The 21407-nt window shown below is 40.7% G+C and overlaps 1 protein-coding gene across 10 annotated transcripts in view; it reads left to right on the top strand.

Moving 5' to 3' along the window:
* LOC105051070 (putative pentatricopeptide repeat-containing protein At5g13230, mitochondrial) overlaps nt 1-19149 on the top strand; it is a 31366-nt gene extending 12217 nt beyond the window's left edge. For 5 of the 10 annotated variants that reach the window (XM_073243251.1, XM_073243248.1, XM_010931349.4 and 2 more), the window contains 6 exons: nt 4129-4296; nt 4380-4617; nt 4682-4903; nt 4998-5049; nt 5169-5270; nt 18246-19148. The gene's annotated coding sequence lies outside the window, so the exon portion shown is untranslated. Of the gene's footprint in view, nt 1-4128; nt 4297-4379; nt 4618-4681; nt 4904-4997; nt 5050-5168; nt 5271-5349; nt 5777-18245 lie in introns of those variants that run through there. The other 5 variants (XM_073243250.1, XM_073243253.1, XM_073243252.1 and 2 more) reach the window with 4 other exon arrangements.
* Nucleotides 19150-21407: the final 2258 nt, after the last annotated feature.

The raw sequence follows: 21407 nt of genomic DNA, 5'->3' as shown, positions 1-21407 counted from the left end.
CTAATAACAATAAGGAGACTATTACTTTTCTGAAAGGGATAGGGCCACACCTGTTAGTAATGATTTGAAAAGGAGAGGATCATGCATTTTTACTTCATTAAATTGATGTAACACATTTTCTGTGTTAATGTTCAGTCTGCATGTGTTTTTTAATGTGTTATTTTATATCAAGTGATCCGGATCTGGATCTGGATAGGAATTTTGGTTGGAATTCGGAATGCGATTCAGTCTGAAATTCAGATCGGGATCCAGAATATCACTGAACTTTTTTTTGGTTGTTAATGATTTTATGTTTGTTGTTAGATGAATATCAACAAAAGTTGGATGAATGCTAGAGATATTTTTTTGTCTGAATATCGAAAAGAAGTTCGAGATTTCATTGACTTTGCACGGCATAAAGCTAACAGTGCTAGTCGGATAAAGTGTCCATGTAAGAGATGTGTCAATATGGTATATCATCATATAACACTTGTTGAGGAGCATCTGCTATAATATGGTATGGATAAGAAGTATACTTATTGGATATGACATGGGGAAGATGATCCGAATGAAGTGGTACGCGACGATGACGATACTGAAGATGATAGTGATGCTGCTGGACCTGTCGAACATAGTGGTATTGGAGAATTGTTAGATGATTTACATCAAGGTGCTTGTTCAAATGTATACATGAATACTGTTGCATCTGAAAGCAATTCTGATCATGAACATAATATTCGACTTGAGGTAGAAGGGACTTCTGGATAGTTTGCAAAGCTTGTAAGGGTTCACGAGAGCCACTCTATCCAAATTGTATAAAGTTTTTCAAGTTTGAGTTTTTGATAAAATTGCTTCATATTAAAATCGTGAACCGATGGAGTCAGAAGTCATTTGATCAAATTTTAACATTGATTAAAGCAGCTCTGTCCGATGGAGAGAAACTTCCGAAATCATATTCTGAAGCAAAAATATACATACGAAAAATAGGACTTGGCTATACTCCTATACATGCCTGCAAAAATGACTGCATATTATTTTATAAGGATAACGAACAAGCAACTGAATGTCCGAAATACGGTGAGCCTAGATACAAAACCGATATTAGGAAAGCAAAGAAATACCTCAAAAGATTTTGAGATATTTTTCATTGATTCCAAGACTTCAAGGGTTGTATATGTCCACAAAGATAGCTGAAGAAATGAGATGACATTTTGAGCAGCGGGTTCCAGAGGAGAACATACTTAGCCACTCTGCCGACTCTTTAGTATGGAAAGACTTAGATGCAAAGCATCCGCACTTTGCGAGCGACCCGTGCAATATCCGGCTTGATCTAACGACAGATGGATTTAATCCCTTTGGCAATCTGAGTACCTCTTACAGCATGTGGCCTGTGATGGTAGTTGTATATAATGTGTCACCTTGAAAGTGCATGAAAGAATCATTTATTTTTATATTACTGTTGATTTCGGGTCTGCAAGTACCAGGTAAAGAAATTGATGTATATCTACGATCTTTAATTGATGATCTGGAGTTATAGAAAAATATGGTACAGACATATGATTCTGTGAGTCGAAATAATTTTAAGTTGCATGCTTTGATTCTATGGACCATAAATGATTTTCTGGCATATAAAAATTTATCTGGATGGAGCACCAAAGGATATCTTGCATGTCCAATATGCAATAGGGATGCATCTTCCTACATTTAAAGCACGGACGGAAAATATGTTTCATGGGTCATCGGCAGTTTCTTCCTGCTAATCATTCTTGGAGGATCCGTTATATCAATATTTTGATGGTAAGTCTAATCGGCATCCGCCACCTAAAGAGTTAAGTGGAGCAGAAATTTTAGAACAACTTGAAATTATTGGAAACGTCCAATTTGAAAAAACATTGGGTACTCGCAAGTGGAAGCGTACTGAAGCTGAGCTGAATTGGACGAAGCGAAGCATCTTTTTCGAACTACCATATTGGAAGCAGCTACTACTTTATCATAATCTGGATGTAATACACATTGAAAATAATATTTGTGATAATATCATCGGTACTGTATTGAATATTTCAGAAAAAATAAAAAATGTTATGAAAGCTCGCCTTGATTTGCAAAAAATGAGAATCTAGCCGGATTTGTATTTAGTTCATCGAGGTAAGAGATTTTTTATGCCACCTACATGTTATTCGCTATTTGGAGAGGAAAAAAAAAATTTATGTGGATGGTTCAAAATCGTAAAGTTTCGTGATGCATACGCTTCAAACGTATCGCGGTGTGTTGGGAACAACAACAGCAATATCTCCGGCATGAAAAATCATGACTCTCATGTGATGATGCAATATTTGCTTCCTGTGGTCATGTGTAGCTATTTGGGTGGTGATAGTCAAACTGCATTGATTGAGCTGGGAGTGTTCTTCTGAGAACTGTGTTGCTGAAAATTGAAGATTAATTTACTTGAGAGATCAGAGAAGGATATCGTACGTATTCTTTGTAAGTTAGAAAAAATTTTTCCACCATCATTTTTTGATGTTATGGTGTATCTGGCTGTTCATCTTCCAAAGAAAGCTATTTTGATCGGATCGATACATTATCGATGGATGTATGCTATTGAAAGGTAAAAAAATTATATGTACTTTGTCATATCAATTATAAGATGTAAATACATTTCTAAAATTTAAATTTATTTTTGTTTGCAGATTCTTATGTACCTTAAAAAAGTATGTGCGCAATAGAACAAGGCCTGAAGGGTCTATAGCGGAAGCATATGTAGCTATCGAGTGTATCACATTCTGCTCGATGTATCTTGACGATATCAAAACAAGATTCAATCGTGCAGATCGTAATGCAGATCGTGAATGGGATGACAATAAACCGACGTTGTCTATATTTAAACAAACGGTTCGATCTACTAGTGTAAGGAGATATGAATTTATGGACATGAATGAGCTATCCAAAGCATACTTTTACGTTCTAAATAATTGTGAAGAAATTGAAGATTTTATTGAGTAAGTATCATCTTACCATACTGTTTAATGATTAAAAAAAAATTAATATCGATATAAAATTAAAATTCATAATTTCTTACAGTGAGCATAAGAGTATACTATGTAGAGAGAATAATACGGATGTCGATGATTAACATAGGAGGAAATTTGCAAAATGGTTTGGTGATCTTGTAAGTTGCATTGGTGATACATTATTTATTTATTTATAAATAATATTATTTGAACCAATATAAGTTTTTATCTTATGATGTAGATGAAACATAAGTATTTCAATAAAGAAGTAGGTGCGATCGATGAGTTGCACGATTTAGCATGTAGTCCCGATCGAAGGGTTAATCACTACATATCCTGTATCATTGGAGGAATTAGATTTCACACAAGAGAGCTTGAGATGCAACGACGGATCCAGAACAGTGAAATTGCTACAACAGAACATGAAGGAGAAGAAGAGATTAATTATTATGGTGTACTGGTAGATATCATAGAACTGAAGTATGGGTCTAGTAATTCTGTATTTTTGTTTCAGTGTGAATGGTGGGATATTAGTAATAAAAAGATCGGTATTCATATCGATTCATAATTTATCAGTGCAAATCTTGCACGAACATAGTACCAAAATGAGCCGTATATATTAGCAACTCAAGCGAAACAAGTAATATATTTGAAGGATCTAAAGTATCGAGGTAATTGACATTTGTACAAAAAATAACACTTAGAGGCGTATATGACATACCAACTCGATTAGAGATGGATGAAAATTTGGATTTACATGAAGAGAAAGTTTTTCAACAAGAAAAACAAACATTAGCCGAGCTTTTGCTTGATGAAGAACTTGTAACGGCATCTTTTAATAGGGCTGATCTCCCATCCAACGAAGTTAAAGCTGATTTTGTATTTAATCTTGATGAGTCGGAGGGCGACGATCAGTTAATAAATGACGATGAGATAGAAAACAACACATATATCGATTACTGTGATTCGGACGAGGATCTACACATCGAGGAAGATACGAATATTGATGAGCAGATCTATATTCTTCGTTCAATTTTGTCTTCCAATAATGGTATGCGATATAATTGTATTCATTAGAATATTATTTGATTTTTATTATTATTATTCAATATTATATTTATTTATATCTCAATTTCTGTAGATATGGCATCAGGAGACAGACGACGACCTTTGCGTTCACAGCTCGCTGCAGATACCTCGGAGGTTGAGGCACCTCCACCGATCTCCGTTGCCACACCGGCTCTACTATCAAAGGGTCCTGCACCGGCAGGTCCCAGTGAGGCGGATCTCAGTGAGGCGGGTTCCAGTGGTATTAATTATTACACTTTATATATAATGAAATTTGATTCTTTTATTTGAATCATACTAATGATTTATTTATTGTTGTTTCAGGTGAGTCTTCATTGGTGGTGAGGCGAGAAGAACCTCGTTCTAGAGCGTTGGAGATGCGAGCACCCAGAACAGTATCTCCGGATCGAGATACCGGTCGATTACACCAGACCCATTAGTGGATGGTGTGAGCCATGGCAGACTGAGCTAGGCATCATATGCCGCAGTTATGCCCTCGTGATATTCTTCGATTGGCGTCACATTTTACCAACTCAGAGAGGTTTTCTACACCCACTTACAGGTAAAATAAATTATATTATGAATATTTAATTGCATAGTATTTTTCTAATATTTGTTATTGGCAGGGTGTATTTGACATCGCTGATTTTGAAGAAGATCGTGTGAGACGAGCCATCGACACTCAGTTATCGTTACGTTTCAAGGACTATCGCCATCACATGCATCAACATTGGTATCGGGTGGTACAGGATCATGGAGAGGAGGTAGCACGGCAGCAGCCCTATGACAGCATCACCATGGACGATTGGACTACCATATGCCGGCATTACGAGGATCCGGCATATCAGGTTACACATCTAAATTTTTTTTAGAGTTTAATGACTTAATCATTTATTCTTAAATTAAATTTTTTATCTACTAATTTTACTGATAATTTTATAGAGACGATGTGCTCAAATAGCGACGAATCGGACGAGATGGATCGTGTCACATTGTGAGGGTTCGAGATCGTTTACTCGTCACATGGAGCACATGATAGATAATTTTTAATTTCTAATTAGCATATAATTCTCTAGTTATTTAAATTTTTTTAAATTAATTCTCAAATTACAGAGAGATGCTGAAAGTGGCGAGCTTCTTGGTAGGATCAATATCTACCAGCGGATCCACCAGCGACAGTCAAGGGAGTGGACGACGGGGAGTCAAGAGCTCTTTGTAAGTTTTTTCAATTATTTTTCATTCGCAATCTGATTTTTATTACAAAATTAAAATAACTATAATTTTAATTTTCAAGATCGTATGACAGACATGAGATCCCAACTTATCTCTGAGGGCTCGACCGCACGCATAGATGATGAGATCTGTGATCGGGTGCTTGGTACGAGATCCTGTTATGTTAGGGGTCTAGGGTATGGAATCACTGCTCCCTCATCCTCACGCTCATTTAGGACGAACATCCATTCTGCGTGCGAGGCTCGGCTGATGGAGATGCAGAGGCAGGCTGCCGAGGATCGACAGCAAGCTGTCGAGGATCGACAGCGAGCTCAAGAGTTGGCTGCACGCATCGATGACTATTAGCGTTTTCAGATCCAGATGAAGTAGATGGCGCAGATGGAGCAGACGATACAGCTGATGAGGTAGCAGTAGGCCGATCCGAGCTCCATCGAGCGCTCTTCGTCCCCAGCTCGTTCTCCAACTGTCGATATTTGACGGCTTATTGATGTACTTTTTTTTTTATTTCAAACATCTTGTAATTTTAATTTAATATAATAAAATAATAAAATATATTTGTCAGTTTATTGTGTAAATTTTTTATTTTAATTTTTTTAATTTATAAAAAATATTATACATATAAATTTAAAATATATATTCATAATTTTTTTTTTAAAAATATGACTAAATTATTAACGACGGAATTATTTTCGATAAAATATTCGTCGCCAAAAATATTTTACTAACACAATTTAATTTATCAATAAATTTATAATTAACAGCGACGAAAAATTATTCGTCACAAATAATTATTAGTGACATAAATTTTCGTCGAAAATTATCTTATTTGCAATAAAATTTTTCATCGTAATATTATTCAATTTTGTTAATGTTTTATTAAATTAATAACGATGAATTATTTTCGTTGTAAAAATATTTTTTGCAACGTAAATTTTTCGTCGCTAAAACTTTTGAAAATAATAGCGATGAAAATATTTTCATCGCTATTAATTTTTTATTTATCACCGACGGTTTCTTTCGTCGCAAATACCTTTTTTTAGATTAAATTTTTGTCATCTTTTTTTTAACGATGAAAAATATTCGTCACAAATATCTTTTATTAGCGATGAAATTTTTTTTTCATCGTAAAATATTATCAACGACGGAATTATTTACGATGAAATATTAGTGATCAAAATTTTGTTGCTAATATGTATTAGCGATGAAAATCGGTTATTAGTGACAAAAGTTTTCGTCGCTAATAACCAGTTTGTTGTAGTGCACCTTGAGCAACGCCATTAGTCATGCTCTATGTGTTACTAAGTTACAGTCCACATCTTTTCTATCTATGGAGAACACTACTCTTGCTGTTGGTACTCGTAGCAGTCGAGGAGGTCGCGGAGATCGTGGATGTGGACGTAATTCTTTTCCATCATGTCCACATTGTGGATGTTTAAATTATCCTACTGAGCATTGTTGGTAGAAATTTGAAAATTTTTCTGCCTCTCGTCCTGCTAGTGTTGCTTCTTCTATAGCTTCATCTAACGTTGGTGCCACTCCTGGCACTGATGACTCAGTTTTGATTTTTCGGACTGACTACGAGCGATTTCTCCAGTCCACCAGTGCCTCTATGTTTTCAGCTCCATCAGTTATGTCTTCAACTCTTGGGATGGCTACTGCAGTCACTCCTAGTATATCTGATTATTAGATTCAGGTGCTTCTTTTCATGTCACAAATAACAGAAGTTTTTTTCTTACATACACTCCATTGTCTCATATGCTATCTGTCACTATTGCGGATGGCACTTTAGTTCCTATTCTTGGATGCGGTACTATGAGAATTTCTCCTACACTCATTCTTACAGATGTCCTAAATGCTCCTAAATATCATTTAAATTTGTTATCTATTGGATGTCTTGTTAAATTCTTAAAATGCTCAGTTACGTTCTACCCTCCTCATTGCCACTTTCAGGATCTCAACACAAGGAAGACGATTGGTGGTGGTGTTAAGATGGATGGAGTTTACTTCCTTGCTGATACAACATCTCCTGCTTGTGCCGTGTTGTCATCCTCTAACTCACCTTATTAGTGGCATTGTCGTCTTGGTCATCCATCTACAGAAGTTCTGAAGAATCTTGATCTTCCTCCCAAGTCTTCTGTTAGGATTTGACGCCTCGAGATTCAGCCCACATTGAGCCCACAGTGAGGTTCGCGGCGAAAAACGGAGTCCAACGAGACCAAGATCACCTGAATCGGAGCTCGGATGGAGAAGATACGAGCTTTCGAAGATAGCACGAAAATCGAGGCGGCGGAGGACCGCCGGCGGGCGGCAGCGGCGCGGCCGCAGGCGGCGGCGCGCGGGACGCGCGTCCCAGGCCCGCTGGCCCGCGTGGGACGCGGGACCCAGGCCCGGGCGGGACGCGGGACCCAGGCCCGCGCGGGACGCGCGTCCCAGGCCCAGGCCCGCGCGGGACGCGCGACCCAGGCCCAGGCCCGTGCGGGACGCGCGACCCAGCAGCCTGCTGGCCCATCCCCGGTCCACCGTGGACCGGGTGGTCCACGGCGCGGCCTGTGGACCGCGTGGACGTTTCCCACTCGATTCTCGCGGTCCACGGCCCTATTCCGTGGACCGGAGCGCGATCTAAGGGTCCAGAGAGCTCCCGGTGTTGATCGGACGGCTTGGGACGTGATTTGGCTTGATTAAGGATTCCTAATCCTTCTCTAATCAAATTTAAACCAGGTTTAAGCCTTTAAAAAGGCCTGAGACGAACAGAGAAGCATGGTTTTCGGTTTCTCACCGCCGTACGAACCAGGGGAGAGAGAGAGGGGCGAGGGCGCTGTGAGAGAAGGAGCAGGAGGCTCCTGGACAGCGGTCGCCAGGCTCTTCAGGGGTTCAGGGGGGTCTCCAAGAGAGAGAGAGCTTTTGTGAGGGGAACTTCATGTGAGAGAGAATTGGGTGTACAAGGGTTGAGGGTGAGGTCTCCTCTTGTAAAATTTTCTTTTCATAGTGAAGTTTGCATGCCCCGTGGAGGCGAGCCCTTTTGTGGCTGATCCACGTATTTTGATTGTTTTTTCTTCTGTTTTGTTTCTTCTTTCTTCCTGCTGCATCGCGTGGTACTGAAAGGATCTTGGGAGGTGGTGTCTTGGCCAGACATCCACCCAACAAGTGGTATCAGAGCAAGGCGGTACAAGGACGCAGATTGCAGTGGTGGTGAGCAAGACTGAAGATGGAGAAAACAGGAACAATCAGGATGGAGATCAACAAGTTTGATGGTAAGAGCAATTTCTCCTTGTGGCAGGCAAGGGTGAAGGACGTGCTCATCCAACAGGGGTTGATCGATGCTCTCTTGTGCGATGAGAAACCGACCACCATGGAGGTGCGGGATTGGAAACGGCTACAGATGCAGGCGGTGAGTACCATCCGTATGTACCTGGCGGATGAGGTGGTGATCCATGTGCTGAGCGAGACTTCCCCGACAGTGCTGTGGTCGAAGCTCGAGGAGTTGTACATGGCGAAGTCTCTCACCAACACTCTTTTCCTCTGGAGGCAGTTTTACCAACTGCGGATGACTGAGGGACAGAGCGTGCAGGAGCATTTGAGCCACTTCCAGAAGATCCTCACCGACCTTCTCAGCGTTGGCGAGAACGTTGAGGAGAAGACCAGGGCGCTGGTTTTGCTGGCGTCGCTTCCTTCTTCGTACGAGTCCTTGGTGACTGCTCTTCTAGTGGGGAAGAGCACTATCAAGATGGACGAGGTCACCGCGGCGATACTCCAGAACGATGTTCTCAGGAGGGAGAACCCAGCTTCGAGCTCAGGTGTCGATAGCTCAGCTTTGGTGGCTTCTGGAGGTGCAGGAGGCGGTAGACGGAGCGACAGGAGATCGCATCGAGGGCGGTCTAAGTCCAGGAGGGACTTGAGCAAAACCAGGTGTTACCGGTGTGAGGAGTTGGGGCATCTAGCTAGAGATTGCCCTCAACTGAAAAATCGGACGGTGGCTGCTGTAGCGACGGCCGGCAGCGATTCAGATGGAGATGTCCTGGAGATATCTGACGAGGTATCTACTTCTTCCCAGCAGTGGATATTAGATTCTGCATGCCCCTATCATGTGTGTTGCAGAGAGGAGCAGTTTGACTCCCTGGAGAACAGTGAGAGCACTGTATATCTGCCGAATGGATCGAGCTGTGCGATCAGAGGCATTGGGACGGTCAGCTGGAGGACACATGACGGTGCAGTGAGGAGATTGGGGGAGGTCCGATACATACCCGATTTCAGGCGGAATCTTATCTCACTTAGCAGACTGGATTCGAGAGGCTACAGGACGGTAGCTGGTGGAGGAATCCTGAGGGTGCTACGCGGCGATAGGATTGTGCTGGAGGGGAAGAAGGGGAGCAGAGGACATTATTACCTGGCAGGGAGCCCAATGCGAGGTGGAGCATCGGGAGCCAGGTGGAGCCCAGAGCGAGGTGGAGCTCCAGGAGGCGGATCGGGCACGAGACAGGAGACTCGGGAGGACGAGAGGCGACGTCGCAAGGTAAGATTCCTATTGCCGCAGGATGATGCCCCGAGCAGGTCTCAGGTCAGGAGGAGCACAGCATACGACGGAGATGGGATCGAGCAGCCTGGCTCGACTCCCATGTTTGCCCATCCATGATCAGCAGGCGATTGCCCCAGGGCATGGGGGCGAGGAGATCCAGAAGCTCTCGGAGTTTGGAGGAGGCCGAATATCGAGTCGAGGTGGAGATTGTTAGGATTTGACGCCTCGAGATTCAGCCCACATTGAGCCCACAGTGAGGTTCGCGGCGAAAAACGGAGTCCAACGAGACCAAGATCACCTGAATCGGAGCTCGGATGGAGAAGATACGAGCTTTCGAAGATAGCACGAAAATCGAGGCGGCGGAGGACCGCCGGCGGGCGGCAGCGGCGCGGCCGCAGGCGGCGGCGCGCGGGACGCGCGTCCCAGGCCCGCTGGCCCGCGTGGGACGCGGGACCCAGGCCCGGGCGGGACGCGGGACCCAGGCCCGCGCGGGACGCGCGTCCCAGGCCCAGGCCCGCGCGGGACGCGCGACCCAGGCCCAGGCCCGTGCGGGACGCGCGACCCAGCAGCCTGCTGGCCCATCCCCGGTCCACCGTGGACCGGGTGGTCCACGGCGCGGCCTGTGGACCGCGTGGACGTTTCCCACTCGATTCTCGCGGTCCACGGCCCTATTCCGTGGACCGGAGCGCGATCTAAGGGTCCAGAGAGCTCCCGGTGTTGATCGGACGGCTTGGGACGTGATTTGGCTTGATTAAGGATTCCTAATCCTTCTCTAATCAAATTTAAACCAGGTTTAAGCCTTTAAAAAGGCCTGAGACGAACAGAGAAGCATGGTTTTCGGTTTCTCACCGCCGTACGAACCAGGGGAGAGAGAGAGGGGCGAGGGCGCTGTGAGAGAAGGAGCAGGAGGCTCCTGGACAGCGGTCGCCAGGCTCTTCAGGGGTTCAGGGGGGTCTCCAAGAGAGAGAGAGCTTTTGTGAGGGGAACTTCATGTGAGAGAGAATTGGGTGTACAAGGGTTGAGGGTGAGGTCTCCTCTTGTAAAATTTTCTTTTCATAGTGAAGTTTGCATGCCCCGTGGAGGCGAGCCCTTTTGTGGCTGATCCACGTATTTTGATTGTTTTTTCTTCTGTTTTGTTTCTTCTTTCTTCCTGCTGCATCGCGTGGTACTGAAAGGATCTTGGGAGGTGGTGTCTTGGCCAGACATCCACCCAACATCTTCGAATAGTTTTAAATGTGAAGCTTGCCAGTTAAGAAAACATCACAGAGTGTCTTTTTCTTCTTCTGTTAGTAAGCGTTCTTCTCCGTTTACGTTAATCCATTCGGATATCTAGGGTCCGAATCCTGTCCTGACTCGATTAGATTTTAGATATTATGTAATTTTTGTCGATGACTATACTAGAATGACCTGATTGTATCTCCTCAAAAATCGATCTGAAGTCTTTTTTATATTTCAAAATTTTTATAATGAAATAAAAATTCAGTTTTTCACCTCTATCAAAGTTTTTCACATTGATAATGCCTCTGAATACTTACAGTCCAGTTTTGTAGATTTTTGTGCTTCTCATGATATAATACATCAGGCCTCTTGTCCTTACACCTCTCAGTGAAATAGAGTAGCTGAAAGAAAATATAGACATATTTTAGATGTGGCGCAGACTCTTATGTTTCATATGCAAGTACTTAAACTTTATTGGGGTGATGTCATTCTTATAGCATGTTATCTTATAAATAGGGCTCCATCAAGTATATTAGATGGAAAATCTCCATTTCCTATTCTTTATTCCTCTGAGAAACCCTTCTTTCTTAACCCACGAGTGTTTGGATGTCTGTGTTTTGTTCATCTCTTAGGATCTGACAGAGATAAGTTATCTCTTTGATATGTTCAGTGTATCTTTTTGGGATATTCTCGTACTAAAAAAGGATACCGATGTTATGATCTTCTTTCTAAACGACACTTTGTCTCTGTTGATGTCTCCTTCTTTGAAATCACTCCATTTTTTTCCATCTCTTTCGAGTCATCTAGTGTTCCTCTACCGCCTATTGCTTCTCCCAAGACTTTCATAGCTCCATCTTTTAATACTTCTACTCCACCACCTTTGCAGGTTTACAGTTGTTGTAGAAAAAGAGCTCCTCCATCTTTACCATAACCAACTATGTCATCTCCGTCTGAGTTTCCTGCAGCCCATCTTTCATGTTCAGAATTACATATTGCATTACGAAAGCGTAAAAGATCTTATACTTTGCACCCAATATCTGTCTCTATGACCTTTGATTATCTTCTATCTTTTTTTCGATCTTTTGTGGGATCTCTGTCTTCCATATCTATTCTCAAAACCTCTCAAGAGGCTCAATCTGATCCCAGATGGAGACAGACCATGGATGAAGAGATGGCTGCTCTAGTCAGTCGTGGCATTTGGGAGTTTGTTTCACCACCATCCAATGTTCATCTTGTTGCATGTCAATGGATCTTTACAGTCAAGTACAAACCTGATGGCACAGTGGAGCATTCTAAAGCTCGTCTTGTCGCTAAAGGATGCACTCAAATCTATGGTATTGACTACTTTGAGACTTTTTTCAGTTGCTCGTCTCAACTCAGTTCGCATTTTGTTATCTATTGCAATTAATCAAGACTGAAAGCTACCCCAGATGGATATAAGTAATGTCTTTTTATACGGAGATTTGTCTGAGGTTATTTATATGGAGCAACCTCCCGGTTATGTTGCTCAGAGGGAGAAAGTTTGCAAGCTAAAGAAGGCTATCTATGGCCTCAAGCAGAGTCCAAGGGTCTGTTTGGACAAATTTTGCCAGGTTATTAATAAAATTGGACTTCGTTGCGGCAAGTCTGATCATTCAATTTTTGTGAAGCAAATATCTTTTGGATTGGTTGTTCTTGCTGTGTATGTAGATGATATTCTTCTGACTGATAGTGATCATGATAAGGTTGTTCGGATCAAAGAACACTTAGAGAATCATTTTGTCACCAAAAATTTAGACAAACCACGATATTTTCTAAAAATTGAAGTGGCATATGGGTCGCAAGGAGTATTTCTTTCTCAAAAGAAATATGCCATTGATTTATTGATGGAGACAGGCTTACTTGGTTGTAAATCAAGTTCTACTCCTATTGATTCTCAGTTACTATCTGTTGCACCTAGATTGATTTTGATGATTACAAAGCAGATTGAAGGGATATAAATATTTTTATTTGAAAAAGTCTTTATGCTCTTCAGGGGCAAAATCGTAATTTTACTAAAATCCTGATTTGATAGTATCATTTGGTAGAACAAATGATTTGTAATCTATTGGTGAAAATTTCATTATTTTTGGACTTATATTTTTGAAGTTATGAATGTTTGAAGTGCATGAGTCGACTCATGAGTCAACTCATGGCACAATGAGCTGCTTGGCACGCTAAAATTTCCCTTGGCACGCTGGTTTTTTGGCTTGGCACGACCTGTGAGTCGACTCATGAGTCGACCCACAAGGCATGAGTCGACTTATGAGTCGACTTCTGCTGTTTTGGGCCAAAATATCCAGAAATCCAAATCTCTGGTTTTTGCAACAGAGGTCGACTCATGAGTCGACCCCTGAAGCATGAGTCGACTCATGAGTCGACCCCTGCGACGAGAATTGTCCGCAACGGCTAGTTTTTTGCCCGTTGTAGTTGCCTTTAATGCTCACGTTAAATGCTCTAACGGCTCTTTTTCTGCCTAAAATGTTTTCCCTTGTTTCTTAAAGTTATAAAAGGTTTCAAAAGGTGAAAAACATACAGGAGATCTACAATATACACGAGAGATACAGGAGATCTACAATATACACGAGAGATACAGGAGATCTACAATATACACAAGAAACATACGAGAGATTTTGAAAGAGAAAAGCAAGAGCGTTCAAAAGGGCATTCAAGAGTATTCAAAGAGAGGGTTTCTCAAGCCAACTTTTCAACCTTGATCAAGAGCTCTTTCAAAGCCTTCAAGAAGCCTTCAATCAAAGCTCACCTATTCTTCAAGCGTTCATTCAACTCTTCATCCACCTTGAGGAAATCCAAAAGGGGCTTCTTCATTTGAGTAAAGTGTTTTTATTGTTATATTCGCTCATTTAAGGAGCTATTCTTGTACTTATTTGTGCTGTAAACTGTCTTACTCTTTGTGAGTAATTGTTCTTGTTTTTGGAGGGTTTCCAAAATAAGGGAAGGTTGATCCGAACCTGAAATCGGAGTGTTTTGGGTTGGCTTGTACCCGGGAAACAAGTGGACTAGCTTGGGATAGCTAGTGTCGGAGTTTCCGACGTTTGTATTCGGATTGAATACAAGTATAGTGGATTGGAATTCCCAAGTAGGAGCTTGGGGAGTGGATGTAGGTGCAAGGTTGGCACCGAACCACTATAAATCCTTGTGTTTGTGGTGTGCTTTATTGTTTCTCTTTATTTCTTTATTTCTTTATTATATCCTTGCATTCTTGCTTTAGGTAATTAATCTTGAACTAAAGTCTTTCTCCTCATTCATCAAGCTTTTAACAAATACTTTTCATAAGTAATTAGTTAAGCTTAAATTTTTTAAAACCCAATTCACCCCCCCTCTTGGGTTGCATAGCTGGGCAACAAGTGGTATCAGAGCCCGGTGCTCTAGCCCTTCTTTGATCTAACAATCAAAGAGCCAAAGATCTATGGCAACCCATGTCGGTACTTCTCTAGCCGAGGGGCAATCTACCAACCGACCTCCACTTTTCAATGGGTCTAATTACACCTATTGGAAAGCTCGGATGAAGATATTCATACAAGCACTCGACTATGATATGTGGAGTATCATAGTGAACGGTCCTCACACACTCACCAAGATTATAGATGGTGAGGAGTCAACCAAACCCGAGAAAGAATAGGATGAGGTTGATAAGAAATTGGCACAATTAAATGCTAAAGCTATGAATGTTCTTTATTGTGCACTTGATGCAAATGAATTTAATCGCATTTCTACTTGTGCATCTGCTAAAGAAATATGGGATAGGTTAGAAGTAACCCATGAGGGAACAAATCAAGTAAAAGAGTCTAAAATAAACATGCTTGTGCATAAATATGAATTGTTTAAAATGGAGCATGATGAGTCCATAACTGCTATGTTTACTCGTTTTACTGATATAATTAATGGTTTGAAGAGTCTTGGCAAATCTTATACTAACAGTGAGCTTGTAAGGAAGATTCTCAGGTCATTGCCAAGAACTTGGGAAGCCAAGGTGACTGCCATCCAAGAAGCTAATGACTTGAACACTCTACCTCTAGAAGAGCTTCTTGGATCCTTGATGACTCATGAACTTAGCATGAAGCAACATCAAGAGGATGAAGTCAAAAAGAAAAGAACCATTGCCCTCAAATCCACAGCTTCGCCTGATGATGAAACGGATGACACTGAAGATGAAGAACAGGATGAAGAGATGGCACTCATCACCCGGAGATTTAAGAAGTTTCTAAGAAAAAGGAAACAGGGGATGAGAAAGAAGTCATTCACAAAAGGGAAAGATCAACCCCTTATATGCTACGAGTGCAAGAAGCCGGGACATTTCAAATCCGAATGTCCACAACTGAAGAAAGGTCCCAAAAAGTTCAAAAAGAAAGCAATGATGGCGACTATGTAAGAATTGGTTTTTTCTCTTAATGTCAATAATAATATGTCTCGATATCTGGTCCTATACTAGTATATTGCCAATGTGGTATGGCACCGGGATGCCTCTGTACTGAGACACGGTGAATATGCTAAATCGGTGCAGCACCGATACCATGTGTTGGTATGGTGCTGTATCAAGCCTCTATATTATATAGGTTCTTCACTAATATGGTTTGATACACACAATATGGACACGGTATGTAAAAATCCTGAATCATATATTATAAAGCTTTTTGGATTTTCCATCATTAACTGTGGTGCTTTGACCTAGCTTGTTTTAGACATGGTTTTAGAAAGCTAGAAATGAGGCTTCAAAAGATTTTGCCTAGAGGCAAAGCAATAACAAAACACCTCGAGGCTTGTGCCTTGGGGTTACAGCTTACTCTTTTCAAAGTTAGATATACATCTTAAAATGGGCTTTTCAGTAAAGAAAAGGCACATACCTTGTTATGTTCTTATATGATATCCCTTTATGACTTAAAGCAAACCAAAATATTTCTTGAACTAAAAACATACGTCAATATGCTGATCATGTCCTGAAATTTATAACTGTTTGATTTATTCACTTTTCTCTATATTTTTAATTTTAAACTTTCCATAGCATTAACCACATTCCCAGTCTTCCACTCCTTAATTCTCTGGACTTACCTCAAGTCATCTGTTTAGGATGAACCACCTCACTTTCACATTTGGCCTTTTAAAAAACATTGGTCTTAGATGAAGTTTGTTAATGTTGGTGCCTGAATAAACAACTTTGTTGGCTTGTGAAAAATCCTGAGCATTATATGAAAGAATATGTTTAACATGCTGACTCTCTTTTACCACTTTTCTCCTTTGATAGGGATTCAGGCACTGTAAAATCGATTCTGCAGAATGACTATTTCTTAGAAATAAGAACTCCTTAACTATAAATACAAAACATCAGTTGGTTTTTTTTTTTTGCTGACTAATTACTTAAAACTCCCTTTTTATTATAAAGTGGATGTGATTTTTATTTTCATGCTTTATGTTTAAGTAGCTTTGAAAGTTGAAACTAATCAGGTCAATTCATGTAGAACCTTTTACTAATGGCACTTGCTTGCGAGCCATCTGATAACACACCGTATATGTAGACAACTTCTGCTTGCTTCTTCCTTCTTCAAATTTTTTTCTCAGATGAGTCTCATGCAACCTACATGTCAATCATCAAAATTGCTAGGATTCTTACAATGCCATCAGACATGTTTAATCTATTGTTATTTTGGTCTTAGAATTCTGTGGTTCATCAAAACTTTCTTTTTCTGTCTACTACAACTTTTGCATGAACCAAACAAATATCTAGAAGGATACATGAAGGTGGAAGTCAAGCAGGCCTTCGGTGTACACTGTTGTTCAGGTTTCATTTGGTACTTATTTGATTACTCATGAATATGCTTGAAAACACTTTTGAAGTGGTTTGTTCATTCTTTGAGTTAGGAGCAAGACAATTTCTTGCAAGGTTTGCCATTTCAGTATTGAACCCCATACTAGTACTATACTGTTACAGTGTCATTACACGGTTCGGTATGGTACAGCTTGGCGTATCGAATATTGGTATGGTACAATATAGCATACTGGTTCGTTACGAATATGGTATAGGATGCCTAGCATGGTACGGTACTGATCAGTGTAGCAAATCTTGGTTTTTTGCTTTTTGGTTGGTCATTCTCTCTATGTCTTTATCATGTTTTCTTGTTTTTCTATTCCTTTGGTTAATTTCTAACTCAAAACTTTATTATTTTCTTGTTTTATTTTGAAATGGATCATTCGTTTTATCTAATTAGATAGATAGTTATTTTACTGTTTCATTATTAAGAACTTGTAAAGAATAACGGTTTTCAAGTGCTTATGGCATGGTGGAAAAAAAAAGTGAAGAATTAGTGCCTGATCCTCTACATGCAACATCATGTCAACAGTTAATATTTGATATTCTTACTATAAGCGTTCTGATCCAAATGTAATTGCACCCTTGTTAATGCATATGAGGGATAATCACTTTCTAGGATGTGACCGATTTCAGACCTGAAAGACTCTGTATATAAACAATTCTCCAGCTTTAAGCATAAACCTATTATCAAATCCTTGTCCAACAGCACTGCACATCAATTACCAGCAAAAGGCATTCTAATCATGTTTATTACGTAGTTAGATTATCACATTTCCCATTCTTTAGCCTGTCTTTGCATGTAATGGCTCTTGAAGACCGAGTTAAACAAGTAGGGCTTTTCAATATGATCCGTCACAACCTGAGAGGTCTGTTTATCATCAAACTCAAGCTCTAATTAGGAAACCAAGATCTTTGCTATCTTGATTTGAACCTTCTTTTGCTATTATTTTGAATGTGACACTACAGTCATAGAAAAAGTTTTCTTTTGATAGCCATTTTGGTTCCTTTTCTGTACATTGTAGTGTTCATGATGCCACAGTGAATCATGTATATTAGAAAAATTCAGAAGTGAAGATACCATGCTCACCTACGTGTCTTTCACAAGGACAAAGGTTTTCAAAATATTTATTGCACCACTAATCAACATATCATTGCTTGAAAGTCATAACAGTCAGTCTTCTATGCCTCTTCTAATAGCTACATGCTGAAGATGTTTTAACCACATGTCTGAGTCTGAAGTCATTATTGAGACTAAAGGTGCAAGAACAATGGCAAGCAATATTGACCTGAGAACTCCACAGGCATTGTTCAATAAGTTATGAATGTTCTGCTTTCTGTTGCTTTTTCTTCTTTTCCATTTTCCATTTTTCTTTATTTGCAGGTTTGCTGATTTGGAAAACCTAGATGCTTCATAACGATAGTTGCACAGATAAAGACTTCTGTAATAGTCGTGCATCCTTGTCAAGCACTCTCTTACCTACCCTTATTCATTGGAAATGAATCTCAAGTTGTATATTTGAAGCATTTGCAGTCCAAGAGCTTAGCCTAAATTTTCAGTTTCACATGAGTGATATCTTTATATCTACTTTAAAAACCATCTAATTGATGACTGTATATATGTCAGTATCATTTGTTTGGCAGAAGTTCTTTGTCACGAATAATCAAAAGCGGCAAGTTGAAGTTAAACTTCTACATGATTATACGGAGAGACTAGACTTGATTTCTGCATTTAGGCCTGGTCTTTTCATGTAACTAAATGACTTAGCTGTTCATTATGGGGACATTCTTGCAATCTTTTTGTTGTTCATGATTTTTTGGAATTGGCTATCATTTCACATGAACATGCCATATTTTCGTGCCCAATTAGTAGGTGCTGATATTCCAATCTTGATATAGTGGGGTAGGTGATATAGCTGATGGCACTTTAGTTTCAAGGGCCTAACTTTTCTACCTTGTTCGTTTGTCTAGGTTGTTAGCTGCAGCAATCGAGACCCGGCATCTTTAAACCATGGCAACAGGAAGAGTGCCACTTACTCGTGGATAGATGTGATGTGTCCGAAGAGCAAAAAGGATGACTTATCCTGTGATCCATCATCCGGATACCAAATTGTGCCATCTGAAATATTACCGTTGTCCACAAATCTTTTCGAGCCGAAGAGGAAATTAATCCATTTTCTGAAAAAGAATTCATCTTTTTGGCAATGGATGCTGCCATCTTGGATATTGCTACTTGGATTAAAATAGAATAAAGATAATTATTTTGTGCAATGAACGCCGCTATTGCATTAAGGCTCCGGAGGTGTTGATGTAGCTGAGAGAGGAGGGTGATTTGGACATTGGGATATCAAATAGATTTGCAAAAGATGCCCATTCACACCGGAGGTGGGGCTTTCGGTAGGAGACTCTTTGATGATTAAGTTAGCAAGGGTTTGAGCACAGATAGAGACAAGGCATGGGAGCTAGTGGTGACTTGAATTGGCTTATTAGAGCTTACTTTCTTCTTTCTCAAAATCCCTTTATTATCTTATTATATAGAGAGATGCCGGAATTTGTTATATTTAGGCCGTAGGCCATCAGATCTAAGCCTGTAGGTGGTTAGTTGTTGGTTTTTGTTATGCCTATGTGATACGTTTCAAGAGTTTGTTAGGAGATTTCAATAGATTTTCTATGTATCTTGATGAGTTGGTGGATTGACATCAGTCCGTGGCTAAGGCGCTGTTCTGATTAGATCCATATCAGCACGGATTGTGGGATTTTATCTTTAGTGATCGGCGAAATCTCAATCTAGAGGTCGGTGTCGATCATGGGCTTCATTTTCGCTGATGATGAGATGTCGATTCGGAGGTCGAAAGAATCCTGATCCGGGGGTCGGCCAGAGTTTGACCTACAGGTCAGCGAGCATTTGAGCAGGTGTAGTCATTTCGTCTTAACTTATTTTAGTGGATCCGATGGTGCCTGTTCTCGTTGGCCCGAGATTTTCGATGGTGAGCCGTAAGATTTCCGATAGCGGATCATTGAGGTGGCACGACCACACAACAGTCACCGACTGAAAATTCTCCCCAATCAATGTGCTGAGAGAGCCCCAAGTCCTGTATGCATCTATTCTGTTCATTGTAATTGTTTTCCCCTACATTTGGGGAGTGCAGATACAGCCCAAATCACTAGCTTTGATCAGGCTTAAAAGTTTATCAGGCTTAAAAGTTTATAGCGACACTTGGAACTCCAATACAGTAAAGAATTTCAATTCGAAGATGCATGGTTTGCGTTCCAGTCATAGCTTGGTTCTATCAGTAACGTGAGCGAGAAAGGAAACATGGAATGTTAATATTCTACAGCAATATTTCAGAATGACCTGAGGACTGCAAACATTTGCTATTCTCCAGATTGGGTTTTGTGGCAAATTTTAAGTCGTCGATCCTTGTTTCTTAGGTCCAAAATTTCTTGACTATAGAGCAATCAGAACATTTGTTTCCGTTGGTTTTTCTATCAGATAAATCCATAGATGATATAAAAGATATAAATTGAAGCCCTTTTAGTTTAGGTTTAGCGTTGGGCCATTTTATTTTATGAGTGGACATGTTCACAGGCCAGACGGACCGCCCACGCTGTTCAATGCCGAAGACCACGGACCTGGGCTTGGATTTTGAGCCCATCGGGCCGGGCTGGGCTTGAAATATGATCCCTCCTGTCTATCAGACCGGCCTTGGTTATATGTCTTGAAGCTGGGCCGAGACTGGCTCGGACCAGCCCGGATAAATAGGTAAGCCTAGGTAACCGCTGCCTCCTCTCTTCGTCTTCCTCTGTCGTCCGCCTCATCCTCCTCCCTCTCCCCTTCATGACATTTTCTTCAAATTAAAAAACGAAAAAAAAAAAATTAAAGAATACTGAGACCTAGCCCAAAGCCTAAGTAAGTACTGGGCTTGAGCTTGGAAAAATAGGCCTGAAGGTTGGCCCAGGCTGGGTTTGGACCAAACTAATTTTAGTTATACATTTGGCTGAGCCCGGGTCGGCTCGTTTGATGAGCAGGTCTAGTTACCGAGCACATACGCCTTGAATACCTTAGTGGACTTCAGAAATTATTTCCCATTATCCATAATTCATGACTTTAATTTTAAGGTCAGGCATATCTATAAAGGGTAGAATAGTTGGCCAAGTAATGGGAGTAGGCCTGGCCAAGGTATGAGGTCTAAATGTTGGCCTAGTTAGTCTTAAGTTGATACACCCCAACCTTGTTCTCATTATGTACATTCTGGATGACCTGCAACTTCAACTATAACCTTGTTAATGTGCTTTGCAACATTCACTCAACAAAAGCAAATTGCACCAATAAATATGTGCATGTATGTGTGTGTGAGGGAGAGAGAGAGAGTTTTATTCAACACTAGAGGTGGGCAAGGGAACACGTAATGCAGAGGTATGGTGCAGAAATGGTTAGAGTTCTATGCTTCGACATCACAAGAAATTTCTTTAAAAATTGCATCCTTGATGATTTAATATACTACATTAGATATAAACAACTGAACTTACTGCTTCAAGATAAAGA

The sequence above is a fragment of the Elaeis guineensis genome, chromosome 9 (genome assembly GCF_000442705.2).
Source record: "Elaeis guineensis isolate ETL-2024a chromosome 9, EG11, whole genome shotgun sequence".
NCBI classification, from domain to species: Eukaryota; Viridiplantae; Streptophyta; class Magnoliopsida; order Arecales; family Arecaceae; genus Elaeis; species Elaeis guineensis.
This window is presented reverse-complemented; position numbering and strand designations above follow the sequence as displayed.